At 47.0% G+C, this 27,074-nt stretch overlaps 1 protein-coding gene and 1 long non-coding RNA gene across 3 annotated transcripts in view; one reads left to right on the top strand and one right to left on the bottom strand.

The window, feature by feature from the left end:
* The window catches only part of LOC134337046 (uncharacterized), a 73,301-nt gene that overhangs the window by 22,356 nt on the left and 23,871 nt on the right, over window positions 1–27,074 (bottom strand). For both annotated transcript variants that reach the window (XR_010015921.1, XR_010015920.1), the window contains exon 2: window positions 17,236–17,327. This is a non-coding gene — a long non-coding RNA (uncharacterized LOC134337046). The remainder of the gene's footprint in view (window positions 1–17,235; window positions 17,328–27,074) is intronic.
* crk (v-crk avian sarcoma virus CT10 oncogene homolog) overlaps window positions 1–27,074 on the top strand; it is a 120,407-nt gene that overhangs the window by 78,063 nt on the left and 15,270 nt on the right. The window lies entirely within an intron of this gene.

The following is a 27,074-nucleotide window of genomic DNA, read 5'->3' as shown; positions in this document are numbered from 1 at the left end:
AGTGTAGTGTGTACTGGGGTGGTAGGTAAAACAATGACAGGGTGCAGAGGAAGTGTAGTGTGTACTGGGGGTGGTAGGTAAAACAATGACAGGGTGCAGAGGAAGTGTAGTGTGTACTGGGGGTGGTAGGTAAAACAATGACAGGGTGCAGAGGAAGTGTAGTGTGTACTGGGGTGGTAGGTAAAACAATGACGGAGTGCAGAGGAAGTGTAGTGTGTACTGGGGGTGGTAGGTAAAACAATGACAGGGTGCAGAGGAAGTGTAGTGTGTACTGGGGGTAGTAGGTAAAACAATATGACAGGGTGCAGAGGAAGTGTAGTGTGTACTGGGGTGGTAGGTAAAACAATGACGGAGTGCAGAGGAAGTGTAGTGTGTACTGGGGGTGGTAGGTAAAACAATGACAGGGTGCAGAGGAAGTGTAGTGTGTACTGGGGTAGTAGGTAAAACAATGACGGGGTGCAGAGGAAGTGTAGTGTGTACTGGGGGTGGTAGGTAAAACAATGACGGAGTGCAGAGGAAGTGTAGTGTGTACTGGGGTAGTAGGTAAAACAATGACGGAGTGCAGAGGAAGTGTAGTGTGTACTGGGGGAGTAGGTAAAACAATGACAGAGTGCAGAGGAAGTGTAGTGTGTACTGGGGTAGTAGGTAAAACAATGACGGAGTGCAGAGGAAGTGTAGTGTGTACTGGGGGAGTAGGTAAAACAATGACAGGGTGCAGAGGAAGTGTAGTGTGTACTGGGGGTAGTAGGTAAAACAATGACAGGGTGCAGAGGAAGTGTAGTGTGTACTGGGGTAGTAGGTAAAACAATGACAGGGTGCAGAGGAAGTGTAGTGTGTACTGGGGTAGTAGGTAAAACAATGACAGAGTGCAGAGGAAGTGTAGTGTGTACTGGGGGAGTAGGTAAAACAATGACAGGGTGCAGAGGAAGTGTAGTGTGTACTGGGGTAGTAGGTAAAACAATGACAGGGTGCAGAGGAAGTGTAGTGTGTACTGGGGTAGTAGGTAAAACAATGACAGGGTGCAGAGGAAGTGTAGTGTGTACTGGGGTAGTAGGTAAAACAATGACGGGGTGCAGAGGAAGTGTAGTGTGTACTGGGGTAGTAGGTAAAACAATGACAGGGTGCAGAGGAAGTGTAGTGTGTACTGGGGTGGTAGGTAAAACAATGACAGGGTGCAGAGGAAGTGTAGTGTGTACTGGGGGTAGTAGGTAAAACAATGACAGAGTGCAGAGGAAGTGTAGTGTGTACTGGGGTAGTAGGTAAAACAATGACAGGGTGCAGAGGAAGTGTAGTGTGTACTGGGGGTGGTAGGTAAAACAATGACAGGGTGCAGAGGAAGTGTAGTGTGTACTGGGGTAGTAGGTAAAACAATGACAGAGTGCAGAGGAAGTGTAGTGTGTACTGGGGGTAGTAGGTAAAACAATGACAGGGTGCAGAGGAAGTGTAGTGTGTACTGGGGTAGTAGGTAAAACAATGACAGAGTGCAGAGGAAGTGTAGTGTGTACTGGGGTGGTAGGTAAAACAATGACAGAGTGCAGAGGAAGTGTAGTGTGTACTGGGGGTAGTAGGTAAAACAATGACAGGGTGCAGAGGAAGTGTAGTGTGTACTGGGGTGGTAGGTAAAACAATGACAGAGTGCAGAGGAAGTGTAGTGTGTACTGGGGGTGGTAGGTAAAACAATGACAGGGTGCAGAGGAAGTGTAGTGTGTACTGGGGGTAGTAGGTAAAACAATGACAGAGTGCAGAGGAAGTGTAGTGTGTACTGGGGGTAGTAGGTAAAACAATGACAGAGTGCAGAGGAAGTGTAGTGTGTACTGGGGGTAGTAGGTAAAACAATGACAGGGTGCAGAGGAAGTGTAGTGTGTACTGGGGTAGTAGGTAAAACAATGACAGGGTGCAGAGGAAGTGTAGTGTGTACTGGGGGTGGTAGGTAAAACAATGACAGGGTGCAGAGGAAGTGTAGTGTGTACTGGGGTAGTAGGTAAAACAATGACAGGGTGCAGAGGAAGTGTAGTGTGTACTGGGGTGGTAGGTAAAACAATGACAGAGTGCAGAGGAAGTGTAGTGTGTACTGGGGGTGGTAGGTAAAACAATGACAGGGTGCAGAGGAAGTGTAGTGTGTACTGGGGTGGTAGGTAAAACAATGACAGGGTGCAGAGGAAGTGTAGTGTGTACTGGGGTAGTAGGTAAAACAATGACAGGGTGCAGAGGAAGTGTAGTGTGTACTGGGGGTAGTAGGTAAAACAATGACAGGGTGCAGAGGAAGTGTAGTGTGTACTGGGGGTGGTAGGTAAAACAATGACAGGGTGCAGAGGAAGTGTAGTGTGTACTGGGGTAGTAGGTAAAACAATGACAGAGTGCAGAGGAAGTGTAGTGTGTACTGGGGGTAGTAGGTAAAACAATGACAGGGTGCAGAGGAAGTGTAGTGTGTACTGGGGGTGGTAGGTAAAACAATGACAGGGTGCAGAGGAAGTGTAGTGTGTACTGGGGTGGTAGGTAAAACAATGACAGGGTGCAGAGGAAGTGTAGTGTGTACTGGGGTAGTAGGTAAAACAATGACAGGGTGCAGAGGAAGTGTAGTGTGTACTGGGGTAGTAGGTAAAACAATGACGGGGTGCAGAGGAAGTGTAGTGTGTACTGGGGTAGTAGGTAAAACAATGACAGGGTGCAGAGGTAGTGTAGTGTGTACTGGGGGTAGTAGGTAAAACAATGACGGAGTGCAGAGGAAGTGTAGTGTGTACTGGGGGTAGTAGGTAAAACAATGACAGAGTGCAGAGGAAGTGTAGTGTGTACTGGGGGTAGTAGGTAAAACAATGACAGGGTGCAGAGGAAGTGTAGTGTGTACTGGGGGTGGTAGGTAAAACAATGACAGGGTGCAGAGGAAGTGTAGTGTGTACTGGGGTGGTAGGTAAAACAATGACAGGGTGCAGAGGAAGTGTAGTGTGTACTGGGGTAGTAGGTAAAACAATGACAGGGTGCAGAGGAAGTGTAGTGTGTACTGGGGTAGTAGGTAAAACAATGACAGGGTGCAGAGGAAGTGTAGTGTGTACTGGGGTAGTAGGTAAAACAATGACGGGGTGCAGAGGAAGTGTAGTGTGTACTGGGGTAGTAGGTAAAACAATGACAGGGTGCAGAGGAAGTGTAGTGTGTACTGGGGTAGTAGGTAAAACAATGACAGGGTGCAGAGGAAGTGTAGTGTGTACTGGGGGTAGTAGGTAAAACAATGACAGGGTGCAGAGGAAGTGTAGTGTGTACTGGGGGTGGTAGGTAAAACAATGACGGAGTGCAGAGGAAGTGTAGTGTGTACTGGGGGTGGTAGGTAAAACAATGACGGAGTGCAGAGGAAGTGTAGTGTGTACTGGGGGTGGTAGGTAAAACAATGACAGAGTGCAGAGGAAGTGTAGTGTGTACTGGGGGTGGTAGGTAAAACAATGACAGGGTGCAGAGGAAGTGTAGTGTGTACTGGGGTGGTAGGTAAAACAATGACAGGGTGCAGAGGAAGTGTAGTGTGTACTGGGGTAGTAGGTAAAACAATGACAGGGTGCAGAGGAAGTGTAGTGTGTACTGGGGTAGTAGGTAAAACAATGACAGGGTGCAGAGGAAGTGTAGTGTGTACTGGGGGTGGTAGGTAAAACAATGACAGGGTGCAGAGGAAGTGTAGTGTGTACTGGGGTAGTAGGTAAAACAATGACAGGGTGCAGAGGAAGTGTAGTGTGTACTGGGGTAGTAGGTAAAACAATGACAGGGTGCAGAGGAAGTGTAGTGTGTACTGGGGTAGTAGGTAAAACAATGACAGGGTGCAGAGGAAGTGTAGTGTGTACTGGGGGTGGTAGGTAAAACAATGACGGAGTGCAGAGGAAGTGTAGTGTGTACTGGGGGTGGTAGGTAAAACAATGACGGGGTGCAGAGGAAGTGTAGTGTGTACTGGGGTGGTAGGTAAAACAATGACAGGGTGCAGAGGAAGTGTAGTGTGTACTGGGGTAGTAGGTAAAACAATGACAGGGTGCAGAGGAAGTGTAGTGTGTACTGGGGTAGTAGGTAAAACAATGACAGGGTGCAGAGGAAGTGTAGTGTGTACTGGGGGTGGTAGGTAAAACAATGACGGAGTGCAGAGGAAGTGTAGTGTGTACTGGGGGTGGTAGGTAAAACAATGACGGGGTGCAGAGGAAGTGTAGTGTGTACTGGGGTGGTAGGTAAAACAATGACGGGGTGCAGAGGAAGTGTAGTGTGTACTGGGGGAGTAGGTAAAACAATGACAGGGTGCAGAGGAAGTGTAGTGTGTACTGGGGTAGTAGGTAAAACAATGACAGGGTGCAGAGGAAGTGTAGTGTGTACTGGGGGTAGTAGGTAAAACAATGACAGAGTGCAGAGGAAGTGTAGTGTGTACTGGGGGTAGTAGGTAAAACAATGACGGAGTGCAGAGGAAGTGTAGTGTGTACTGGGGGTAGTAGGTAAAACAATGACAGAGTGCAGAGGAAGTGTAGTGTGTACTGGGGGTAGTAGGTAAAACAATGACAGGGTGCAGAGGAAGTGTAGTGTGTACTGGGGGTGGTAGGTAAAACAATGACAGGGTGCAGAGGAAGTGTAGTGTGTACTGGGGTGGTAGGTAAAACAATGACAGGGTGCAGAGGAAGTGTAGTGTGTACTGGGGTAGTAGGTAAAACAATGACAGGGTGCAGAGGAAGTGTAGTGTGTACTGGGGTAGTAGGTAAAACAATGACGGGGTGCAGAGGAAGTGTAGTGTGTACTGGGGGTGGTAGGTAAAACAATGACAGGGTGCAGAGGAAGTGTAGTGTGTACTGGGGTAGTAGGTAAAACAATGACAGGGTGCAGAGGAAGTGTAGTGTGTACTGGGGTAGTAGGTAAAACAATGACAGGGTGCAGAGGAAGTGTAGTGTGTACTGGGGGTGGTAGGTAAAACAATGACAGGGTGCAGAGGAAGTGTAGTGTGTACTGGGGTGGTAGGTAAAACAATGACAGGGTGCAGAGGAAGTGTAGTGTGTACTGGGGTAGTAGGTAAAACAATGACGGGGTGCAGAGGAAGTGTAGTGTGTACTGGGGGTAGTAGGTAAAACAATGACAGGGTGCAGAGGAAGTGTAGTGTGTACTGGGGTAGTAGGTAAAACAATGACAGGGTGCAGAGGAAGTGTAGTGTGTACTGGGGGTGGTAGGTAAAATAATGACGGAGTGCAGAGGAAGTGTAGTGTGTACTGGGGTGGTAGGTAAAACAATGACGGAGTGCAGAGGAAGTGTAGTGTGTACTGGGGTGGTAGGTAAAACAATGACAGGGTGCAGAGGAAGTGTAGTGTGTACTGGGGTGGTAGGTAAAACAATGACAGGGTGCAGAGGAAGTGTAGTGTGTACTGGGGGTGGTAGGTAAAACAATGACAGGGTGCAGAGGAAGTGTAGTGTGTACTGGGGGTAGTAGGTAAAACAATGACGGAGTGCAGAGGAAGTGTAGTGTGTACTGGGGGTAGTAGGTAAAATAATGACGGAGTGCAGAGGAAGTGTAGTGTGTACTGGGGTGGTAGGTAAAACAATGACGGAGTGCAGAGGAAGTGTAGTGTGTACTGGGGTGGTAGGTAAAACAATGACAGGGTGCAGAGGAAGTGTAGTGTGTACTGGGGGTAGTAGGTAAAACAATGACGGAGTGCAGAGGAAGTGTAGTGTGTACTGGGGTGGTAGGTAAAACAATGACGGAGTGCAGAGGAAGTGTAGTGTGTACTGGGGGTAGTAGGTAAAACAATGACGGGGTGCAGAGGAAGTGTAGTGTGTACTGGGGTAGTAGGTAAAACAATGACAGGGTGCAGAGGAAGTGTAGTGTGTACTGGGGTAGTAGGTAAAACAATGACGGGGTGCAGAGGAAGTGTAGTGTGTACTGGGGTAGTAGGTAAAACAATGACGGAGTGCAGAGGAAGTGTAGTGTGTACTGGGGTAGTAGGTAAAACAATGACAGGGTGCAGAGGAAGTGTAGTGTGTACTGGGGTAGTAGGTAAAACAATGACAGGGTGCAGAGGAAGTGTAGTGTGTACTGGGGGTAGTAGGTAAAACAATGACGGGGTGCAGAGGAAGTGTAGTGTGTACTGGGGTAGTAGGTAAAACAATGACGGAGTGCAGAGGAAGTGTAGTGTGTACTGGGGGTGGTAGGTAAAACAATGACGGAGTGCAGAGGAAGTGTAGTGTGTACTGGGGTGGTAGGTAAAACAATGACGGAGTGCAGAGGAAGTGTAGTGTGTACTGGGGTGGTAGGTAAAACAATGACAGAGTGCAGAGGAAGTGTAGTGTGTACTGGGGGTGGTAGGTAAAACAATGACGGAGTGCAGAGGAAGTGTAGTGTGTACTGGGGTGGTAGGTAAAACAATGACGGAGTGCAGAGGAAGTGTAGTGTGTACTGGGGGTAGTAGGTAAAACAATGACAGAGTGCAGAGGAAGTGTAGTGTGTACTGGGGTAGTAGGTAAAACAATGACAGAGTGCAGAGGAAGTGTAGTGTGTACTGGGGGTGGTAGGTAAAACAATGACAGAGTGCAGAGGAAGTGTAGTGTGTACTGGGGGAGTAGGTAAAACAATGACGGGGTGCAGAGGAAGTGTAGTGCAGGTGGACAGTAAGGTGGAAGGTAGACTGAGGTCAAGAGTATATCTTATCATATGAGGAACCATTTAGTATTCTGATAACAGTGGTGTAAAGCTGTCCTTGAGCATGGTGGTAACACACACAAAATGCTGGAGGAACTCAGCAGGCCTGGCAGCATCTATGGAAAAGAGTACAGTCGATGTTTCGGGCCGAAACTCTGTGCCGGACTGGAGGAAAACAGGTGAGTAGTAGGAATACTCTGCTTTTTTTCTCCAGTCCTGCCAAATGGGACATAAGGCGAGAGGGGAAAAGGGGAGGAGGAATGGTGAGGGGGGGGGGGTTACCGGAAGTTCGAGAAATTGATGTTCATGCATGGTGGTACATGTTTCTTTCCCCAAATGGAAGTGCGGAGAAGAGAGATTATCCCGGGTGGAGGGGAACTTTGTTTTGGTGCCATCCAGACCCAAGTATATATTGTCTTGTGAAGGCAAAAAATGCTTTACAATATTAATCTTAAAAAGACATAGCACCATTGTCTCCCACACTATCAACGACTTTATCCGCTCAGGGGATCTCCCATCCACTGCTACCAACCTTATAGTTCCCACACCCCGCACTTCCCGTTTCTACCTCCTACCCAAGATCCACAAACCTGCCTGTCCTGGCCGACCTATTGTCTCAGCTTGCTCCTGCCCCACCGAACTCGTTTCTGCATACCTCGACACTGTTTTATCACCCCTTGTTCAATCCCTTCCGACCTATGTTCGTGACACTTCTCACGCTCTTAAACTTTTCGATGATTTTAAGTTCCCTGGCCCCCACCGCTTTATTTTCACCATGGATGTCCAGTACCTATATACTTCCATCCCCCATCAGGAAGGTCTCAAAGCTCTACGCTTCTTTTTGGATTCCAGACCTAATCAGTTCCCCTCTACCACCACTCTGCTCCGTCTAGCAGAATTAGTCCTTACTCTTAATAATTTCTCCTTTTGCTCCTCCCATTTCCTCCAAACTAAAGGTGTAGCTATGGGCACCCGTATGGGTCCTAGCTATGCCTGCCTTTTTGTTGGGTTTGTGGAACAATCTATGTTCCGTGCCTATTCTGGTATCTGTCCCTCACTTTTCCTTCGCTACGTCGACGACTGCATTGGCGCTGCTTCCTGCACGCATGCAGAACTCGTTGACTTTATTAACTTTGCCTCCAACTTTCACCCTGCCCTCAAATTTACCTGGTCCATTTCCGACACCTCCCTCCCCTTTCTAGATCTTTCTGTCTCTGTCTCTGGAGACAGCTTATCCACTGATGTCTACTATAAGCCTACTGACTCTCACAGCTATCTGGACTATTCCTCTTCTCACCCTGTCTCTTGCAAAAACGCCATCCCCTTCTCGCAATTCCTCCGTCTCCGCCGCATCTGCTCTCAGGATGAGGCTTTTCATTCTAGGACGAGGGAGATGTCTTCATTTTTTAAAGAAAGGGGCTTCCCTTCCTCCACTATCAACTCTGCTCTTAAACGCATCTCCCCCATTTCACGTACATCTGCTCTCACTCCATCCTCCCACCACCCCACTAGGAATAGGGTTCCCCTGGTCCTCACCTACCACCCCACCAGCCTCCGGGTCCAACATATTATTCTCCGTAACTTCCGCCACCTCCAACGGGATCCCACCACCAAGCATATCTTTCCCTCCCCCCTCTCTCTGCATTCCGCAGGGATCGCTCCCTACACAACTCCCTTGTCCATTCGTCCCCCCCATCCCTCCCCACTGATCTCCCTCCTGGCACTTATCCGTGTAAGCGGAACAAGTGCTACACATGCCCTTACACTTCCTCCCTTACCACCATTCAGGGCCCCAAACAGTCCTTCCAGGTGAGGCATCACTTCACCTGTGAGTCGACTGGGGTGATATACTGCGTCCGGTGCTCCCGATGTGGCCTTTTATATATTGGTGAGACCCGACACAGACTGGGAGACCGCTTCGCTGAACATCTACGCTCTGTCCGCCAGAGAAAGCAGGATCTCCCAGTGGCCACACATTTTAATTCCACATCCCATTCCCATTCTGACATGTCTATCCACGGCCTCCTCTACTGTAAAGATGAAGCCACACTCAGGTTGGAGGAACAACACCTTATATTCCGTATGGGTAGCCTCCAACCTGATGGCATGAACATTGACTTCTCTAACTTCTGCTAGGCCCCACCTCCCCCTCGTACCCCATCTGTTACTCTTTTTTATGCACACATTCTTTCTCTCACTCTCCTTTTTCTCCCTCTGTCCCTCTGAATATACCTCTTGCCCATCCTCTGGGTCACCCCCCCCCCCGTCTTTCTTCCCGGACCTCCTGTCCCATGATCCTCTCGTATCCCCTTCTGCCTATCACCTGTCCAGCTCTCGGCTCTATCCCTCCCCCTCCTGTCTTCTCCTATCATTTTGCATCTCCCCCTCCCCCTCCAGCTTTCAAATCCCTTACTCACTCTTCCTTCAGTTAGTCCTGACGAAGGGTCTCGGCCTGAAACGTCGACTGCGCCTCTTCCTATAGATGCTGCCTGGCCTGCTGCGTTCACCAGCAACTTTGATGTGTGTTGCTCCAATGTGAAAGTTGCTTTGGATTCTTCCAGTAGAGCAAATGGTTGCTGTCCTCCCAGAAAATAAATTCCTATACAAGACCATAAGACGTAGGAGCACAAGTTGCCCATTTCTCCCATCGAGTCTGCTCTGCCATTCAACATGACTGATTCATCACCCCCTCAATCTCATTCTCCTGCCTTCAGCCTGTAATCCTTGACGCCCTTATCAACCTCTGCTTTAAATGTACTGTAGCTTTTTAATCATTTTAAACATCTCTGTTAGATTGCAACTTCTTCATTTTTCGTCTGTTAGCAGCAGATGGGTGGAGCAGTAAGAGTGGCTCCAGGGCTGTGTTGTGCTGTGTGTGTGAAATGTGGAGATTCTGGGAGAGTGAAGAAACCACACCTGCACCAGGTTCACCAAGCTGCAGCTCAGTAACCTTCGGCTCATTTGGGAAACGAAGGAAGTGTTAGATAGGAGCTACAGGGAGGTAGCTATCCCTAGGCTGGTACCTGGGTGACTGTCAGGAGGGGGAAAATAAATGGGCAGGGGGTACAGAGTACCCCTCCAGCTGTTTCCCTCAATAGTAAGTATACCACTTTGTATATTGTTGGGCTGGACAACCTACCAGGGAGGCCCTGACTCAGAGAAGAAGGAGGGAGAAGAGGACTGCAGTAGTGATTCCATTGTTAGAGGAACAGACATCAGCTTCTGTGGATGTGAAAAAGACACCTGGATGGTATGTTGCCTCCTAGGTGCTAGAGTCTTGGCTGTCTCGGATCGGGTCCGAGGCATTCTAAACAGGGAGGGTGGGCAGCCAGAAGTCTTGGTTCATAACAGCACCAATGACATAGGGAGGAAAAGGGAGGAGGTCCTGAAGAGAGAGTTTAGGGAGTTAGGTAGAAAGCCGAAAAGCTGGATCTCCAGGGTAGTAATCTCTGGATTGCTGCCTGTGCCACATGCCAGTGAGAGTAAGAATCGGACGATTTGCCGGATGAATGTGTGGCTGAGGAACTGGTTCAGGAGGGAGGGGTTCAGATTTCTGGATCATTGGGATCTCTTCTGGGGAAGGTGTGACCTGTACAAAAGGGATGGGTTACACCTGAGCCTGAGGGGAGGTTTGCTAGAGCTGTTCAGGAAGCTTTAAACTAATTTGGCAGGAGGATGGGAATCTAACTGACAGTGCTGAGGATGGGTGTGTGTAGTGAGACAAGGAGAGGTCGAGGAAAGGGCAAAACTGCGGTGAATGAGTTGAGGTACAGTGTAAAAGGGGGACAAAATTGAAAAGGACTGAAGGTGGTATATTTGAATATGCACAGTATATAGAATAAGTTAGAGAAACCTGTAGCACAGCTACAGATTGCCAGGTAAGACGTTGTGGGCATCACTGAATTGTGGCAGAAAGGTGATAATAGGTGGGAGCTTAACATCTAAAATGCACTTTGTAACAAAAGGACAGGCAAGTAGGCAGAGAGGTGGCATGGCTTTGTTCGTAATAAATAAATAAAGTCATTAAGTGGCGACAGAATTGGAAGGTGTAGAATTGTTGTGGATAGAGCTAAGGAACTGCAAGGGTTAAAAGACCCTTGGAGCTATATACAGTACTGCTAGAAAGTCGGTGAGCCCTGTATAGCTTTCTCCATCTCTGCATAAATATGACCTGAAATATGATCAGATTTTCACACGTTCTAAACCTAGATAAAGAGAACTCCCACAGGATAACAGTCCACCACCTGAAGCTTAGTAGAAGTTGGATAATGCAACAAGACAATGATCCAAAAGACAACAGTAAGTCAACAGAATGGTTTAAGAGGAAGAAAATGTGTGTTTTGGAATGGCCAACTCAAGTCTTGACCTTAATCCTAGAGAAATAATGAGAAAGGGCCTGAAGCGAGCAGTCATGCAAGGAAGCCCACCCAGAGCTGAATCCGTTTTGTAAGGAGGAATAGTCTAAAATTCCTCCAGGCTGATGTGCACGGCTGAACAACAGTTACCGAAAACGTTCGATTTAAGTTATTGCTGTACAAGGGGTGGTCACACCAGTTACTGAAAGCAAAGTTTCACATACTTTTTCCAACAAATACATGTCATTCTTCTCGATAAATAAATGAACAAATATAATCTTTCAACGCAAACATGAGGAAATCTGCAGATGCTGGAAATTCAAGCAACACACACAAAAGTTGCTGGTGAACGCAGCAGGCCAGGCAGCATCTCTAGGAAGAGGTACAGTCGACGTTTCAGGCCGAGACCCTTCGTCAGGACTAACTGAAGGAAGAGTTAGTAAGAGATTTGAAAGTGGGAGGGGGAGGGGGAGATCCAAAATGATAGGAGAAGACGGGGGGGGGGGGCGGAGGGATGGAGCCAAGAGCTGGACAGGTGATAGGCAAAAGGGATACAAGGCTGGAGAGGATCTGTGGGACGGGAGGCCTAGGGAGAAAGGAAGGGGGGAGGGGAGCCCAGAGGGTGGAGAGCAGGCAAGGAGTTATAGTGAGAGGGACAAAGGGAGAAAAAAAAAGGAAAAAAGGGGGGGATAATAAATAAATAATGGGTGGGGTACGAGGGGGAGGTGGGGCATTAATGGAAGTTTGAGAAGTCGATGTTCATGCCATCAGGTTGGAGGCTACCCAGACGGAATATAAGGTGTTGTTCCTCCAACCTGAGTGTGGCTTCATCTTTAGAGTAGAGGAGGCCGTGGATAGACATGTCAGAATGGGAATGGGATGTGGAATTAAAATGTGTGGTCACTGGGAGATCCTGCTTTCTCTGGCGGACAGAGCGTAGGTGTTCAGCGAAACGATCTCCCAGTCTGCATCGGGTCTTGCCAATATATAGAAGGCCACATTGGGAGCACCGGACGCAGTATATCACCCCAGCCAACTCACAGATGAAGTGTCGCCTCACCTGGAAGGACTGTCTGGGGCCCTGAATGGTAGTGAGGGAGGAGGTGTAAGGGCATGTGTAGCACTTGTTCCGCTTACAAGGATAAGTGCCAGGAGGGAGATCAGTGGGGAGGGATGGGGGGGGACGAATGGACAAGGGAGTCATGTAGGGAGCGATCCCTGCGGAATGCAGAGAGACGGGGGAGGGAAAGATGTGCTTAGTGGTCAGATCCCGTTGGAGGTGGCGGAAGTTACTGAGAATTATATGTTGGACCCGGAGGCTGGTGGGGTGGTAGGTGAGGACAAGGGGAACCTTATTCCTCGTGGGGTGGCGGGAGGATGGAGTGAGAGCAGATGTGCATGAAATGGGAGAGGTGCATTTGAGAGCAGAGTTGATGTTGGAGGAAGGGAAGCCCCTTTCTTTAAAAAAAGGAAGACATCTCCTTCGTCCTGGAATGAAAAGCCTCATCCTGAGAGCAGATGCGGCGGAGACGGAGGAATTGCGAGAAGGGGATGGCACTTTTGCAAGAGACAGGGTGGGAAGAGGAATAGTCCAGGTAGCTGTGAGAGTCCATAGGTTTATAGTAGACATCAGTAGATAAGCTGTCTCCAGAGACAGAGACAGAAAGATCAAGAAAGGGGAGGGAGGTGTCAGAAATGGACCAGGTAAACTTGAGGGCAGGGTGAAAGTTGGAGGCAAAGTTAACGAAGTCAATATAATTTTTTGTGTTATTTGTTTAATTGTGTTCTCTTTATCTGGACTTAGAACTTACACAAAGATTTGATCAGTTTTTGGTCATATTTATGCAGAAATAGAGAAAATCATACAAGATTCACAAACTTTCTAGCACCACTGTAAAGAACTCCAAACAGTAGTAAAGATACGGTCTAGAAGTTACAACGGGAGATAGAAAATGTATGCCAAAATGGCAATGGTACGATAGTCATGGGTAATTTCAAAATATAGGTTGATTGGGAAAATCAGTTTGGTGCTGGATTCCAAGAGGCGGAATTTGTAGAATGCCTCCAAAATGGCTTTTAGAGCAGCTCATTGTTGAACCCACTGGAGGATCAGCTATTCTGAGAAGGAGAAGCTAAAGTCAGGTGTATCAGTATTACAGTGGAGTAAAGGGAATTACGAGACATGAGAGAGCAATTGGCTAAAATTGATTGGAAGGGAACACTAGCAAGGATGATGGCAGATCAGCAATGGCTGCAGTTTCTGGCAGAGGATACTTACATTCCAGAGAAGTAGTATAGGCAGGATGACACAACCATAGCTGACGAGAGAAGTCAAAGCCAACACAAAAGCCAAAAAGAGGGCATATAATGGAGCAAAAAGTAATCAGGAAGTTAGAATATTGGGATGCTTAAAAAAAAACAACAGAAGGATCTAACAGAGTCATAAAGAAGGAAAAGTTGGAATATTAAGGTAAGCTGGCCAATAATATTTAACAGAATACAGAAAGTTTCTTCAGATATATCAAGTGGAAAAGAGAAGCAAGGGTATATGGAAAATGATGCTGGAGAGGAAGTAATGGGAGACATAGAAATAGCAGATGAATTGAATAAGTATTTTGCATCAGTCTGCACTGTGGGAGATGCTAGCAGTATGCTGAAAGTTCCAGAGTGTCAGGGGTCAAAAAGTGTGTGAAGTTAATATTACTAGGCAGAAGGTGCTTGGGAAACTGAAAGGTCTGAAGGCAGATAAGTAACTTGGACCAGATGGTCTACACTCCAGGGTTCTGAAAGAGGTAGCTAAAGAGATTGTGGCGGTATTAGTACTGATCTTTCAAATACCATTGGATTCTGGAATGGTTCCAGAGGACTGGAAAATTGAAAATATCACTCTGTCCTTTAAAAATGGAGAGAGACAGAAGAAAACAAATTATAGTCCAGTTAGTCTGACCTCAATGGTTGAGAAGATGTTGGACTTAATTGTTAAGGATGTGGTTGCAGCAGATAAAATAGGCCCAAGACAGCATGGTTTCCTCAAGGGAAAATCTTGCCTGACAAATCTGTTGGAAATCTTAGAAGGAACAACAAGCAGGATAGATAAAGGAGAATTGGTTGATGTTATATACTTGGATTTTCAGAAAGCCCTTGTCAAAATGCCACACGAGGTAGCTCAACAAGATACGAGCCCATGGTTTTACAGGAAAAATTCTAGCATGGATAAAGCAGTGGCTGGTTGGCAGGAGACAAAGAGTGGGAATAAAGGGAAACAACAGGAATTCTGCAGATGCTGGAAATTCAAGCAACATACATCAAAGTTGCTGGTGAACGCAGCAGGCCAAGCAGCATCTATAGGAAGAGGCGCAGTCGACGTTTCAGGCCAAGACCCTTCGTCAGGACTAACTGAAGGAAGAGTGAGTAAGGGATTTGAAAGCTGGAGGGGGAGGGGGAGATGCAAAATGATAGGAGAAGACAGGAGGGGGAGGGATAGAGCCGAGAGCTGGACAGGTGATAGGCAAAAGGGGATACGAGAGGATCATGGGACAGGAGGTCCGGGAAGAAAGACAAGGAGGGGGGGTGACCCAGAGGATGGGCAAGAGGTATATTCAGAGGGACAGAGGGAGAAAAAGGAGAGTGAGAGAAAGAATGTGTGCATAAAAATGAGTAACAGATGGGGTACGAGGGGGAGGTGGGGCCTTAGCGGAAGTTAGAGAAGTCGATGTTCATGCCATCAGGTTGGAGGCTACCCAGACGGAATATAAGGTGTTGTTCCTCCAGCCTGAGTGTGGCTTCATCTTTACAGTAGAGGAGGCCGTGGATAGACATGTCAGAATGGGAATGGGATGTGGAATTAAAATGTGTGGCCACTGGGAGATCCTGCTTTCTCTGGCGAACAGAGAATTAAAATGTGTGGCCACTGGGAGATCCTGAATAAAGGGAGCCTTTTCTGGCTGGCTGCAGGTGACTGGTAGTGTTCCGCAGGGGTCTGTGTTGGGACCGATTCTTTTTACATTATACTGTATGTCAATTCCTTGGATGATGGAATTGATGGCTTTGTGACTGTTTGCAGATGAAATGGAGATAGGTGGAGGGGTAGGTAGAATTGAGCAAGGAAGCAAGTTTATTTGCACAGCACTTTTCAAACACAAGGTAACTCAATGTGCTTTACATAGAACAAGATATAAAAATCAAACATCAAATTGCATAAACCATATAAGAGTATAAAATCACAAAAATAGATATGATAAATAGAAGTTACAGTGCAGGAGATTCTAACTAAAAGCTACAGTGAAAAGAAAAGTTTTAAGCCTCCATTTAAAATAGCTTAAAGTTGGGGCAGACTTCAGATCCTCAGGCAGGTTATTCCAGATATGTGGAGCAGAGTAACTAAAAGCTGCTTCACTATGTTTAGTTTTGATCCAGGGGATGACGAGCAGACCCACTCCAGACAACTGAGAGCTCAGGAAGGTTCACAATGCAGCAGAAGATCGGAGATGTATTTTGGCCGTAGACCATTCAGTGCTTTATAAACCATTAGTAATATTTTAAAGTCAATCCTCTGATGGGCAGGAAGCCGGTGTAGGGATCTGAGAAGTGGAGTGATATGTTCTGCTTTCTTGGTCTTAGTGAGGACTCTAGAGGCACTGTTATGAATGAGCTGCAGCTGTCAGAGGGATTTTTTTTACAGAGACCTGTGAAAACGCCATTACAGTAGTCAAGCCTACTAAAAATAAATGTATGGAAGAGTTTTTCTAGATCTTGCTGAGAAATAAGCCCTTTAACTCTCACTGTACTTTTACAATGGTAGTAGGCTGGCTTTGTAATTGTCTTAATGTGGCAGTTAAAATCTAAGTCGGAGTCCATCACAACACCAAGCTTTCTGGCTTGGATTGCGGTCTGTAATGACAGGGATTCTAAGTGAGCACTGACTCTTTTTGGCACCAGAAATAATTATTTCAGTTTTCTCTTTGTTCAAATGGAGGAAATTTTGGCACAATCAATCAGTGATTTGTTCAATACAGTTTTTTTAGTAATCGTATGGGACCATAGTCACTTGGTGACACTGTTACATAAATCTGAGTGTCATCTGCATAATTAAGGCAGGATATCTTGTTGCTTACCATGATTAAACAGGAGAGGCCCTAGTATGGACACTTAAGGCACTCCGCATGTCATTTTTGTTTGGTCAGGTATGCAGCTACCAATCGATACAAGATTGAAGAAGCAGGGAAACTACAGGACTTGAATGGATTAGGAGAATGGGCATAGAAGTGGCAGATGGCATACAGTGTTGGGAAGTGTATGGTCGTGCACTTTGGTAGAAGAAATAAAAGCATATATTATTTTTTTCTAAATGGAGAGATAATTTAAAAATCTTAGGTGCAAAGGGACTTGGGAGACCTTGTGCAGGATTCCTTAAAGGTTAATATACGGGTTGAGTCTGTGGTGAGGAAGGCACATGCGATGTTAGCATTCATTTCAAGAGGACTAGTATATAAAGCAAGGATATAATGTGAGGCTTTATAAGGCCCTGGTGAAGCCTCTCTTGGAATATTGTGAGCAGTTTTTGGCACCTTATCCAAGAAAGGATATGCTAACATTGGAGAAGGTTCATGGGAATGGTTCTGGAAATGACAGGGTTATTGTATGAGGTGCGTTTGATGGCTCTGGGCCTGTGCTCATTGTAATTTGATAGAATGAAGGGAAATCTCATTGAAACATATTGCATGTTGGAAGGCCTAGATAGAGTGGAGGTAAAGAGGATGTTTCCTATAATGGGGGAGTCTAGCACCAGAGGGCAGAGTCTCAGAATAGAGGGATGTCCATTTAGAATGGAGATAAGGAGGAATTTCTTCAGCCAGAGGGCAGTAAATCTGTGCAATTCGTTGCCACAGGCAGCTGTGCAGACCAGATCCTTGGGTATATTTAAGATAGAGGTTGATAGATTCTTGATTAGTCAGTGCATGAAAGATTAAGGTGAGAAGGTAGGAGAATGGAGTTGAGATGGCAAATGGATCAGCCATGATGAAACAGTGGAGCAGACTCGATGGGCTGAATAGTCTAATTCTGCTCCTATCTCCTATAGTCTTACAGTATCAGGTCCATTGCTCCGCATCCTTCCTGTAATGAAGGGACCAGAACTGAACAGAATACTCCAAAACATGGTCTAACCATGGTTTTATAGAGCTACAATATTACCTCATGGTTCTTGAACTCAATCCCCTGACTATTGAAAGTTGATAATCCACTTACCTTCTTAACCTCCCTATCATTTTGTGTGGCACTTTGAAGGATCTGTAGACACGGACTCCAAGTTCTCTCTGTTCCTCCACTGGTCTAATTCCCTGGATGGCAGATTTTTTTGAACAGGGAGAGGTTAAACAGACGGGATATGGACTATCTGGAGCTCAGAGGATTGAGATGTGATCTCAGATTCTGATTTAGATTCATTCATTTACTAAGCACATGTACATTGAAACATACAGTGAAATGTATGAACAATCTATACAACCCATGGACGCACTGGGTCAGCCCCCAGGTGTCACTACACATTCTGGCACCAACATAACGTACCCACCATGTTCAGCAAAAGGACACAAGCAGTATCAAAACAAAGCAACAGCAGAGCAATGCACATATAATACTGGAGGAACTCAGCACGTCAGGCAGCATCTATTGAGGGGAATTAATAGTTGACATTTCAGGCTGAGACCCTTCATCAGGACTGGAAAGGTAGGGGAAGACACCTGAGTAAAAATGTTGGGGGAGGGGTAGGAGGGCAGCTGGAAGGTGATAGGTGAAGCCAGGTGGGTGGGAAAGGTAAAGGGCTGGAGAGGAAGGAATCTGATTGCAGAGGAGAGTGGATCATAGGAGAAAGGGAAGGAGGAGGGGACCTACAGGGAGGTGATAGGCAGATAAGAAGAGATAAGAGGCCAGAATGGGAAATAAAAGAAGAGGGGCTGGCAGCAGAACAAGCCCCTTTCCCACCCACCCATTCACACACAGACCCAGTACATGGCATCTCTGGGCCTCTGGCCACCCATCCTTCGCCCCGGACTCTCAGATATGCAGACTTTGGCCTTTGGAAACGCTGTCCCAGGGGCTTTGACGTTTGAGCCTTGACCACTGGACTCACCAACCTGGGAGATTACCATGCCTTGTCTACGGGGCCTACAATCTCAGTCACTGACTATGTGTTCATCCTCAGCCCTCGTGTCTCCTGTCCAAACAGACCTCTAACCTTGGGACTCGCCGATCTGGGGCTGACCCGGCAACCTTCAGGCTTCATTCTCTGGGTTGGACTTTGACTCTAGACTTTGCCAACCTCTGGGTATCGACACCAGGACTTGCCCATCACAGAACAATGACTTCTAAGCCTCAACCTCTGGACTCTCATGGACCTTGACCTTGGGATTCACCAACCTGGGTCCCCCGACCCTTGTGGCTCTTGTCTGCATGGAGCTCCAATCCTGGGACCTGCTGACCTTGGGGTGGGGGTGAGGAGGAGTCACTGTCCCTGGCCACACCATTGACCATGGGATCTCACTAAAGAGTTAACAGGATGGATGAAGCTGATGATTTCCTTGGCTGGAGTGCCAGGAACCATTGGTTATTGTCTTTCAAGAATCACTTGATTCTGGCATGGTCCTGGAAGACTGGAAGGTTGCCCATTCTTTCAGAAGGGAGGAAGGCAAAAGAAAGGAAATTATGGACCAGTTAGCCTAACCTCAGTGGTTGGGAAAGTGTTGGAGTCCATTATTAAGGATGAGGTTTTTGGGGTACTTGGAGACTAATGGTAAAATAAGGCAAGGTCAGCAAAGGGAAATTTGTGAAGGAAAATCTTGCCTGACAAATTTGTTAGAGTTCTTTGAGGAAGTAACAAGCAGGGTGAACAAAAGAGAGACAGTGGAAGGAATTTGATAAGGTGCCACACATGAGGGAGCTTAACAAGATAAAACAGTATGGTGTTACAGGAAAGATACTGGCATGGATAGTGGAATGGCTGACAGGGAGAAGGCAGTGAGTGGGAATAAAGAGAGGCTGCTTTTCTGGTTGGCTGCCATTGACTAGTGGTGTTCCTCAGGGGTCAGTATTGGGACCGCTGCTTTTCTCATTGTTTGTCAGTGATTTACATAGTGGAATTGATGGCTTTGTGGCAAAGTTTGCAGATGATACGAAGATAGATGGAGGGGTAGGTAGTACTGAGGAAGCAATGTGATTGCAGCAGGTCTTAGACAAATTGGAAGAATGGGCAAAAAAGTGGCAGATGGAATACAGTGTTGGGAAATGGATGATAATGCATTTTGGTAAAAGGAAAAATAATGCAGACTATTATCTAAATGGGGAGAAGATTCAAACATCAGAGTTGCAGAGGGATTTAGAAATCCTCGTGCAAGACTCCCAGAAGGTTAATTTACAGGTTTGAGTCTGTGGTAATGAAGGCAAATGAAGTTTTGGCATTTATTTCAAGGGCATAGAATATAAAAGCAAAGAGATAATGAGATAATGCTGAGGCTCTATAAGACACTGATCAGGCCGCACTTTGAGTATTGTCAACAGTTTTGGGCCCCGTATCTCAGAAAGGATGTGTTATCATTGGAGAGAGTCCAGAGGAGGTTCATGAGATGATTCTGGGAATGAAGGGGTTAACATATGAGGAGGGTTTGGCAGCTTTGGGTCTGTACTCATTGCAATTTAGAAGAATGTGAGGGGATCTCATTGAAACGTAATAAATGTTGAAAGGACTAAACACAAGGAATTCTGCAGATGCTGGAAATTCAAGCAACACACATCAAAGTTGCTGGTGAACGCAGCAGGCCAGGCAGCATCTCTAGGAAGAGGCGCAGTCGATGTTTCGGGCTGAGACCCTTCATCAGGTTCTTGAACTAGTGTGGATAACTTCACTCACCACAACTCTGAACTGATTCAACAACCTACAGACTAGAACTCGACAACTCATGTTCCCAGTATTATTTATTTTATTTGCACAGTTTTTTCTTCTCTTGCACATCGGTTGTTTGTCTATGAAATGTACAGTTTCTCATGAATTTTATAGTATTTCTTCTATCCCCTGTAAATGTCTGCAACAAAATGAATCTCAAGGTACTTTGAGAATAAATTTTTCTTTGACTTTGATTTTGGGATAGAGGGCCCAGAAATGACCTTGTTTAACACTAGAACAGGACGAAGGACTGAACGGTTTCAGTGGTGTGCAAGATGTTGCGTTAAATCTGATTTGCAGCAGTTGCGTCTTGCACTGACCTCTGGTGACTCAGGAAAATGAGAACACGCTTTACCAGGCCCAGTCCAGACTCTGTATCCCGAGCAATGATCCGGCTTCACCAGGCCCACTCCACGGTCTCTCTAGCCCCAGCAGTGACCTGGCTGAGCGGAGGATGTGGTGCAGACTGCTGTCCTCATGTTGGCCAAGAGGACTTGTTCCTCTTTGTACATTAGCATTGGCATCTGCAGCTTTTGTCATCTGCCTCAGGCTGATTTGTAACTTGCTGTTGGGTATTTTGAACATAAGAAATAGGAGCAGGAGTCGGCCATCGGGCCTGAAGAGACTGCTCTACCATTCAGCAAGATCAATAAGAACTTGGACTCAGCTCTACCTACCTAACTTGCATGCATTACTAAATGACAATAAAAGAGGACTACGTGTCTTCATAATCTAAACTTTTCCCTATAACCCGAATTCACCTGGTATGCAAAACAATTATCCAACGATGTTAACCAGCTCCACAGTTCAATCCCTGCCCTCCACTGTTTATCCAGAGTCTGGACGCTCCCTCTGTGGATTTCCGGTTGGCTGCCAGTTGAGTGCCTGTCTTGATATTCAGTCCAACCCCAGAACAAAAGGCAACATCTCCTGATGTAGGGTCTCAAGCCGGAACATTCACCATCCTTGCGCCTCCACAGATGTTTAACGCCCACCGCAGTCTGCAAAGAGTTTGTGACCGCGCGGGTCTCCTCATGCATTCCAAGGATGTACTGTTTCGGGTTAACAAGCTGTGGACATGCTATGGCAATACCTGTGGGCTGCCCCTCCCCTCCCCCTCGGACTTTGTTGGTCGTTGATACAAACGATGCATTTCACTATGTTTCGACGTACATGTGACAAATAAAGCTCATCTTTATCTTCACTGATGCATTCCTGTTAATGCCACACACACGGCATTTACTTCCTCTTTTTTCCCCCTTTGTGACTTTGGAAGATTATAGACAACCCATCCAGAGCTCCTTCTCCTGGTCTTTAAACACTTCTGTCTCTGCAGATAACAGCCTCAGTTCCCCATTTGATCCACATAGTGTGTGCTGGTCATTGTGATAACGCCTGTTAGTTCCTTCCCCTAAGCCCCGGTTCAGTCTTCCTGCAAGAAATGCAATAAAACCAGTTTATCATTTGTTTTACTGAGTGGCTGGGCAGAGAGTGGAGGCAGAGCCCTGGAGCTGGTGGTGAGGTGACACTTCACTTGTGAGTCTGTTAGGGTCATCGACTGTATCTGGTGCTCCTGGGGTGTATATTAGTGAGACCCAATGTAGATTAGGAGACTGTTTCGCCGAGCACCAAAGATTCGTATGCCAGAAAAAGTGGGTCCCAATGGCCACCCACTTTAATTCCACTTCCCTATTCTATTCTGACATGTCAATCCATGGCCTCCTTTACTGCTGCGATGAGGCCACACTCAGGCTGGGGGAGAAATGCCTTATATTCCGTCCAGGTAGCCTCCAAATGAATGGCATGAACATCGATTTTTCGAACTTCCAGTAATGCCCGGCCTCTTCACCATTCCTCATCTCCTTTTCCCTCTGTCACCTTATCTCCTTACCTGCATATCACCTTACTCTGGTGCTCCCCCACTCTTTCTCCCAAGGTCTTTCGTCCTCTCCTAATAGATTCCCCTTTCTCCAGCCTGGTATCTCTTTTACCAATCAACTTCCCAGCTCCTTACTTCACCCCTCCACACTCACAGTTTCACCTATCACCTTGTGGTTCTTCCTCCCTTCCCCCCACTTTCTTACCCTGACTCCTCATCCCTTTTCCCCAGTCCTGATGAAGATTTTCTGACAGAAATGTCAACTGTACTCTTTTCCTGAGATACTGCCTGGCCTGCTGAGTTCCTTCAGCACTTTCTATGTGCTGGTAAGTGTAGGAGACAGAGGGCTGGAGTTGGGGAGGGTGAGCTCTGGAGTTGGGGAGGGTGGGGGAGGCTGAGCTCTGGAGTTGGGAGGGTGGGGGGGCTGAGTTCTGGAGTTCGGAGAGTGGGGGGGCTGAGTTCTGGATTTGGGGAGGGTGGGGGAGGCTGAGTTGAGTTGGGGAGGGTGGGGGAGGCTGAGCTCTGGAGTTGGGAGGGTGGGGGGGCTGAGTTCTGGAGTTCGGAGAGTGGGGGGGCTGAGTTCTGGATTTGGGGAGGGTGGGGGAGGCTGAGTTGAGTTGGGGAGGGTGGGGGAGGCTGAGCTGAGTTGGGGAGGGTGGGGGAGGGTGAGCTCTGGAGTTGGGGAGGGTGGAGGAGGGTGAGCTCTGGAGTTGGGGAGGATGGGGAGGCTGAGTTCTGGAGTTGGGGAGGGTGGGGGAGGCTGAGCTGAGTTGGGGAGGGTGGGGGAGGCAGCTCTGGAGCTGGGGAGGGTGAGCTCTGGAGTTGGGGAGGGTGGGGGGCTGAGTTCTGGAGTTGGGGAGGGTGGGGGAGGCTGAGTTGAGTTGGGGAGGGTGGGGGAGGCTGAGTTCTGGAGTTGGGGAGGGTGGGGGAAGCTGAGCTGAGTTGGGGAGGGTGGGGGAGGCTGAGTTCTGGAGCTGGTCGAGAGTCGGCAATGAGGGCCACATGGCTGCAGGGATTGGTTGGATGAGGGATGGGAAAGGGCTTCACTAATGGGTGACAAAGTAGCATAGTGGTTAACACAACATTATTACAGCTCGGGCTGGTCGGAACTCTGAGTTCAATTCCAGTGTCCTCTGTAAGGAATTCGTATATCCTTCCTGTAGAATGCTTGTGTTTCCTCTGGGTGCTCCAATTTACTTCCACAATCCAAAGATGAATGGTTAGTAAGTTAATTGATCATTGTAAATTGTCCCATGATTAGGCTGGAGTTATATCAGGGGTTGCTGGGTAGCGCAGCTCAAATGGCCAGAAGGGCCTGCTCCATACTGTATCTGTAAATGAAAATAAAAAATGTGGGAGACTTCCTGGACACCGATATTCTGTCCTCACCGGGGAACACACCATGTCCATCTCCCTTTCCCTCTGTATCTCTCGGCTTCAAACTTTCCCACCAGGTTTATCCACAACCTAACGCTCAGGGTCCTCATCGGTGAGTCCTGGTGTCAACACTAAAGATCAAAGGCCGAACATCCTTCAGAAGTCTGGAAGTCGAGGCCTGATGGCCTGATGGCTGAGTCCACCGGGGAGCCTGAAGCCCCAATGCTTGCAAATCAGTGAATCTGCTGGAGGCTGGAGGCAGCTTGCCCTTGGGTTGGAGAACTGTGTGTGGGAGCGAGGAAAGGAACTTGTTTTGTTGCGTTTTGGGTTGTTCTGCTGAACACTGTGGGCATGCTATGTTGGTGCCGGAATGGGTGCCCTCGTAACATCGTTAGATTGTGCTGGTTGACGCGAATGACACAATTCACCGCGTTTCGATGTACGTGAATCTGACCTCACCACCAAAGTGGCCCTACTCAAACCTCTACTGTGACTTTAGTCTCTTCAACACAAGGAAGTGCTTCTTAATGTCCTCCTCCAACATTCAGCTTAGTGGGACTTGTGCTATCTGGTCTCACTTAGGCAGTATTTTAACTACTGAGATTCACGTCCATTCTATCTCCTTATTCAATCAAGGGAAGCAGTTTTTAATTTAATGTAATCTTATTTAGGGTTACAGCTGGGTAACAGGCCCTTCTGGCCCAATGAGTCCCCGCCACCCAATTACACTCCTAGCCCATACATCTTTGCAACGTACCATAGGATCACAGGGAGAGCATACAGACTCCTTACAGACAGTTTCAGGAATTGAACCCCGGTGCCAGCCTAGTGTGCCCACCATGTTCAGGAGAACATAAGCAACAACAACAAAACAAGCCCCCTTCCTCCCATCCGACTAACCAATCATTCTCACACACAGACTCTGGCCTCCAGTTTACTCGTGGACATTGGGCATCCCCAGTGCACTCGCCAACTCAAGGCTTTGATTATTGGGTCTTTTCTTCCGGACTCGCCAACTTCAGTCTTCAAAGTCAACAACACCACTTAAAAATCATGTGTCCAGAACATAGAACATACAGCACAGGAACCAACCCTTCAGCCCCCAATGTTGTGCCAAACCAATTAAATCAGTAATCAAATGGCCAACATTCTGTCTACACAATGTCCACATCCTTCAATTCTCCTAACATTCATGTGACTATCTAAACATCTCTTAAAAGTTTCTCATTCTTCTGCCCCTACCACCACTCCAGACACCCACTACTCTCAATGTAAAAAAAGCCTGCCCCTCACATCTCCTTTGAAATAACCCCCTCTCACCTTAATTGCATGCCCTCTGGTATTAGACATTTCAACCCATGGAACATACTACTTTTTGTCTGCTTTATCTATGCTTCTCATAATCTTATAAACCTCTATCAGATCTCTCCTCTGCCACCATCACTCCAGAGAAAACAACCCAAGTTTGTCCAGCCTCTCATTATAGAACACGCCCTCTAGTCCAAGCAGCATCCCGGTAAACCTCTTCTGCACCCTCTCCAAAGTGTTGGCATCCCTCCTGTAAAGAAGTCTCAGCAAATCTGGAAGTGATGGCATAAAGCATCGCTGTTGCTTCCAAGCTGCAGAGACGGCAACGAGCTTGATGATCACCCACTCACACATCTTGCAGACCCTCTGGAGTTGGGAAGAACAAGGAGTGATCTCGCTGAACGAGAACATGATTTTTGAGGCCTTGATGTGTATGTATTAAAGACTGCCTCCTCCAGTCACAAGAGCAAGATCACCTTCTGCCTCAGTTGTACCTTGTTCTTCACCCACACATGTCCACTCCCTGAATGTACAACTGTTAATCAGTATCACCCCTGAGCTCTTTGAAGGGGAAGACAATTCCAATGAATTATAATCCTGGGCAAGAAAAACTTTCTTCTCAGCTTAAAACTGAGATTTCTGGCTAAACCGTCTGTAAATGGTAGCAACATACACACTCAGTACTGGAGAAACTCATGGGTGGTATGGCAGCATTACGTTGTTACAGTGCTAGCAAGCTGCGTTCAGTCTATAGGGAGCTTGTGACCACGTGTGTTTCCTCCCACACTCCAAAGTCACACGGGTTAGTAGGTTAATTGCTCACAGGGGTGTATTTGGATGGTGTGGGCTCGTTGCTGTACTGCATCTTTAAATAAAATACAAGTAAAACAGTAGGCCAGGCAGCGTCTCTGAAGGGAACAAGCAGTTGATATTTTGAGCCGAGAACCTCCATCAGGACTGGAAAGGAAAGAGAAAGAAGCCTGTCCAGTCCTGGTGAAGAGACCAGGCCCAAAATGTCAACTGTTTATTTCCCTCCGTAGATGCTGCCTGACCAGAATTCTAGCGTCCCATGTTTATGATTGTAAATGATGTTGGATGGAAGTGGTCAGAGGATTTAAGAACTGTGTGGCAGTGATCTCAGTTGGATAATGTAACAATAAATCATTCTTTAGTGGGAAGGACAGGCTATGTAACAAACACCCTCACTGGTTGCATCACAGCCTGTTTTAGAAACACCGATGCCCAGGAATGGTGAAGACGACAGAAAGTGGTAGATACAGCCCAGTCCATCACAGGAAAAGCCCTCCCTGCTGTTGAGCTCATCCACGAGAAGTGCTATCACAAGAAAACAGCACTGATCATCAAGGACCTCCACCATCCAGGCGTTCCCTACTTTTTACTATCACCATTGGGCAGGAGGTACAGAACCCTTACAGCCCACACCAGTTATTATCCTTCAACCAACACTGTAGATACCTTCACCCACCTTTACTCTGAATGGATTCTACAAGCTATAGATTCACTTCCAAAGACTCTTTACAACTCATGTTCTTAGTATAATTTTTATTTGCAGTTTGTCGTTTTTTGCATGTCGGTTGTTTGTCAGTCTTTGTTTATGTGTAGTTTTTCATAAAATGCTATGTTTTAAAAATTTTTTTATTTAGAAATACAGCACAGTACCAGGCCCCTAAGGCCTGATGAGCCCGCGCTGACCAATACGCCCAGAATGTGGGATGAACCGGAGCAACTGGAGGAAAGCTACATGGTCACAGGGAGAAGATACAAACTCCTTCCGGTCAGCCTGGGTTGCAGGCGCTGTGATAACGCTATGCAACAGATTGGGTCTTTTTCCAAGGTCAGGTCAGCCTTGGAAAAGAGGGCACATGTTCAAAGTGAGAGGGGAGAATTTTAAAGGTGAGCTGAGGAGTAAATCCTTCCAAACAGTCGGTGGTGAATATCTGGAATGAGCTGCCTGAGGAGGTGGTGGGGTAGATACAATTACAATGTTTAAATGGAATTTGGCAGGAAAAGCATAGAGAGCCCCAGGTCTGAGCTGGGCAAATAGGATGACCACCGAGAGGCACGGCGGTCTGCTGAAGGGCCTGTTACAGTGAAGTCTACAATACCAAAACTGCACACAGACCCCAAGATGATTGCAGAAACACTTTTTAACTCTTGGACTCTATTTTCTTTTTGCAAAATGATGGCACATCTTTTGTTGGCTGCAATACTTTCTTATTCTTGCTTGTTAATTTGCTGGGAGTGATGTACAAGGATCAAATCTCTCTAAATACCAATATTTCCCATTCTCTTACTTTTCAAAGAAAAGTCTACTTTTCCATTTTACATGTACCCAGCACTTGAATTTTTGGTTTTAAATTATAAAGCTATTGCTTAGACATCCAAAAAGCCAGCTTGCCTTCACTGATAGTCAGTTATAAACCACAGAAACAGGCTTTTTGGCCCAACTGGTCCATGTCCATCCAAGCTAGTTCTACTCGCCAGTGTTTGGTTCATAACGTTCTAACTTAAATGGTGAGGGAGATGCGTGGCCTCAGCTGATGCATAGACAATGCCCTCATGCCT

The sequence above is a fragment of the Mobula hypostoma genome, chromosome 23 (assembly GCF_963921235.1).
Source record: "Mobula hypostoma chromosome 23, sMobHyp1.1, whole genome shotgun sequence".
NCBI lineage: Eukaryota > Metazoa > Chordata > Chondrichthyes > Myliobatiformes > Myliobatidae > Mobula > Mobula hypostoma.
Note: the sequence above shows the minus strand (reverse complement) of the source record. Positions and strands in the feature narration are given on the sequence as shown.